We start from the raw sequence: 3,855 nt of genomic DNA on the forward strand, positions 1-3,855 counted from the left end.
TACTCTATGTTTAAATTGAGAATTGTGGGTGAAAACCCCAATTGTCTTGGATCCCATATCATCCTTGAAAGAGGGACGTGGGTGAAGAGTGATTGCAAATAATAACTTAAATTATCTTATTGAGTAGTATTATCTTAGAAATAAGGGTGTTATTTAAGATAGATCATTCAAAGGCATCATCTTAGAAATAAGGGTGGAAATTGAGGTATTGGATTGGTAGATTTGATACGCTTGTAAGGTGTTCGAAAGAACCCATGAGTGAGATTTGGTGTTTTATTGAAAGATTAATACTAAGACCTAAAATCTAGCCAACCCAAAACCCTTAACTAAACTTGGACTAATTGTTGATAACACATGTATAAATCCCACCTAAGATGACATAACCCCAAGGCCTTTATCAAATTAGAAACACTCCTAAATTTGTCAATCTCATAATAGTGTTAATTTTTGTTGCATTAACTTCACCTAAAATCATAACCCCCCCCCCCCAATTTATTTTTATTTATTGTTTAACTTGGCATTGCAGGTTAACACATAGTTAACTCTCAACACTTACAAGTTGTGAATTCTAAGTTTGCACTCCTCGGGGATTCGACCCTGACTCATAGTTGAGTATTATACTGACAATGTTCACCTTGCATTGAATTTGAAGTATAAGTTGAGCGTTATCAAAAATGACGTTGTTGTCAGTGAGTGAAACATAGTGTTCACTTATGTAGTGTTGTTAGTAACCTTGAGTTATTTATAGTGTTTACTTTACCTTGTTTGTGGTTTTTGTATTTTGTTAGGTGATTACCATAGCAATCACGATACCATGATCCAACACGATAGTAATGATGGCTTTTTTTATGGGCTTGAGGATATAAAATCATCTTGGAGATGCGGGGCGCTCTAGTGCCATCCGCATTCCATCGGTGGAAGGAAATAGAGTATTTCATGTCACTACTGTGATGCTCTATTTTTTTCAAATAAAGGGATTATTTGGAGGACAAGCACATGAAGATGCCAACCTATATTTGAAAATTTCATTGATGTGTGCACTCCATTTGATATTGCCCATATTTCTCAAGAGTCAATTCGGTTACGACTTTTCCCATTCTCATTGATGGGAGAAGCTATTCTATGGTTGTAATCTTTATCTGCGAATCTATCAGTTCTTTTGTTGAGCTCACCGATATATTTTTTGAAAGATACTTCCCTTCTTCTCAAATGTTGCAACTAAGGGATGAGATTACAAATTTTCACTAACTTAGTGGTGAACCCTTATATGAAGTTTTACAAAGATTTAATGATAAATTGATGCAATTCCCAAATCATGATATGTCGAAGAAAATGTTTCTCCAATTTTCTATAGGTCATTGGATCAAATGAACAAAATGGTGGTTGATAATGCAGCCGAGGGTTCTCTTGTTAAGATATCTTATGGAGTTACAACAACTTTGGTATATCAAGTGATAAAGAACAATAGAGGATGGCATACGAGGGACACTGAGGTAGCTGTGGGGTCCCCAGTAGCTTCTTTTATAAGCAAAGAGCAAAAGAAAAAGGATAAAGAAAAGGATAAGAATATGGCCAAGGTAATGACCTAACTTGACCTTCTTACAAACATGTGATGGGTGCTCCTAGCCATAAATGTCATTGCTTCAAAGAGTCCTAGGTCTTATGATGATGAAAACGGGGAGAAGCTTGATGAGGAGATTAGATTTTTGTCAAATAATTTGGGGGGGTTTCGCTCTGCTTATCAAAGGCAAGGCAGGAATCAAGGTTGGAAAGATTGAGATTAGAGGGATAGAGGTAGTGATCGTGACCGAGAATAGAGAGACAAAGAGAGGGACTATGATTGGTATATTCCCCCTAATCAGAGACCCAAAGATAAGGAGTCAAACTGCATGGATTTGAAATAATTCAAGCATGAAAATGTCTTGGCTTGAATTCTAATACATGTAGAAGAGACCGATAAAATAGTAAGGGAGATAAAGAGTGACTTCTCTCAACTAAAACAAACGGTGACCTCTCACTCGACTTTCATCAAGCAATTAGAAACACCAGAGGGCTAAATCTCTACTCAACTAAATACTAGGCAAAAAGGAGGTTTTCCTAGTGCATGGTGGTCAGTCCCAAAAATAATGCACATGTTATGGCTATTGTCACTAGAAGTGGAAGAAATAACGGTGAAAATATAGTTGAGGTCGATGAGAGTTCCAAAGGGAAGTCACATGATAAACAAGTAAGTGTAAAAAGAAAAAGGCTAGAAGAACAATGTATTGATACTTCAAAATTGAAGGAAACAATTATTGAGGGGACGATAATAGTTGAAAAAATGGGTGATAAAGATGGAAGTCCTAAAATGAATTATGATGATGACCAAACAGTGAATGAACCTCAAAGCATTCCATTGACCCCAATGAAAATTCCTTCACCCTTTCCACAAAGGCTTAAGAAGAAAGATGATAATGTCAAGTTCATAAATTTTCTTGCAAAACTTAGCAACCTCTCGATTAATATTCCATTGTTAGAAGCTCTCCAAGGGATCCTAGGGTTTGCTAAGTTTATGAAGAACTTGATGTCAAAGAAGGAACTTGTGGATTGTGATACTATAAAGATGACTCATAGTTGTAGCGAAATCATAGAAAACATAATGGTGGAGAAAAAGAAAGACCCGGGTGCATTTACCATTCCTTGCACCGTAGGGATGTACAAATTTGAAAAAGCATTATGTGATCTTGGAGCTAGTATCAATTTGATGCGATATGTCATGTATCGAAAGATAGGCTTGGTGCTCCCATACCCACCACTATAAGACTCTTCATGGTGGAACATTCAATTAAGTAGTCATATTATATGATGTGTTGGTTAAGGTTGACTGGTTTATTCTTCTGACTAATTTTGTCATCTTCAATTTTGAGATCCATCATGAGATACCAATAATCCTTAAGAGGCCATTCTTATCCACTGGTAGAGCTCTAGTTAATGTGGAATATGGAGATATAAAATTTTGAGTACACAAGGATGAGGTCTCTTTCTGGGTGTGCAAAACTAAGAAGCAAATGGTGGATTTACAAGTGGTTTTGTCAATCAATGTGGTAGATAAGAAATTGAGCAATGTTTTGGGAATGGATCTTCGGTCACTTTAACCCAAGGATCCAAATTCATTATAGATGGACGTCGTTCTTCGATGTTAAATCAAGCATTGGTTGCAAGGCAACCCACTATTGCCATTAATTTAGACTATACCTTTTAATTATGATTGTTAGAGTATTTTTTTTGTATTTGCGTAATCCATAAAATTTTGGCACTCTGAGGGTGTATTTGAGTGATTAGGAGGAAACAAGTAGAGTGAAATTGAGTTGGAGGTAAAACAACTGAAAAATAAGAGAATTGAACCTGATCTCAGGTATTACGATCGTGATCAAGAGGCTCAAGTTATCCCAACTTAGCCTCGGTATTGCGATTGCAAAGGTTGACCGCGATCGCGACCCCCGAATTATTGCGATCGTAAACCTGGTAGTTATAAGAAGGGAACCATCTCCAAAAGGTTCCCCTATACAATCCTTCTTAAAAACTCAAAATCTATCAAATTTTATCATGTCCAAATGATTTTGAAAGTGCTAGGAATCCGCATTTGTATCCACACATCAGGTATGTCCTTCAAACCTCCTATTTAGTGCTTGAATTAAATTATTAGCAGCATGACTAGGGTATAAACTTGGAGTTGTAATTTTTTTGCTTTATTAGTGTGGAAGCTGATGTTATCTGGTATGGTTTATATTATTGGTGTTGTGCATCATTGAGGAGTCTTGAGTACCCAATTATGATCCAAAATTGTCCAAAATGAGTATGAAATTTAGATGCCCA

At 36.4% G+C, this 3,855-nt stretch overlaps 1 non-coding gene across 1 annotated transcript; it reads right to left on the reverse strand.

Annotated features, from left to right (window-relative positions):
• Positions 1 to 1,215: 1,215 nt before the first annotated feature.
• LOC124899103 lies at positions 1,216 to 1,322 on the reverse strand. Its single transcript, XR_007056240.1, has one exon. It is a non-coding gene; the product is annotated as a small nucleolar RNA R71 (small nucleolar RNA).
• Positions 1,323 to 3,855: the final 2,533 nt, after the last annotated feature.

The sequence above is a fragment of the Capsicum annuum genome, chromosome 5, assembly GCF_002878395.1.
Source record: "Capsicum annuum cultivar UCD-10X-F1 chromosome 5, UCD10Xv1.1, whole genome shotgun sequence".
In the NCBI taxonomy this organism is placed as follows: domain Eukaryota; kingdom Viridiplantae; phylum Streptophyta; class Magnoliopsida; order Solanales; family Solanaceae; genus Capsicum; species Capsicum annuum.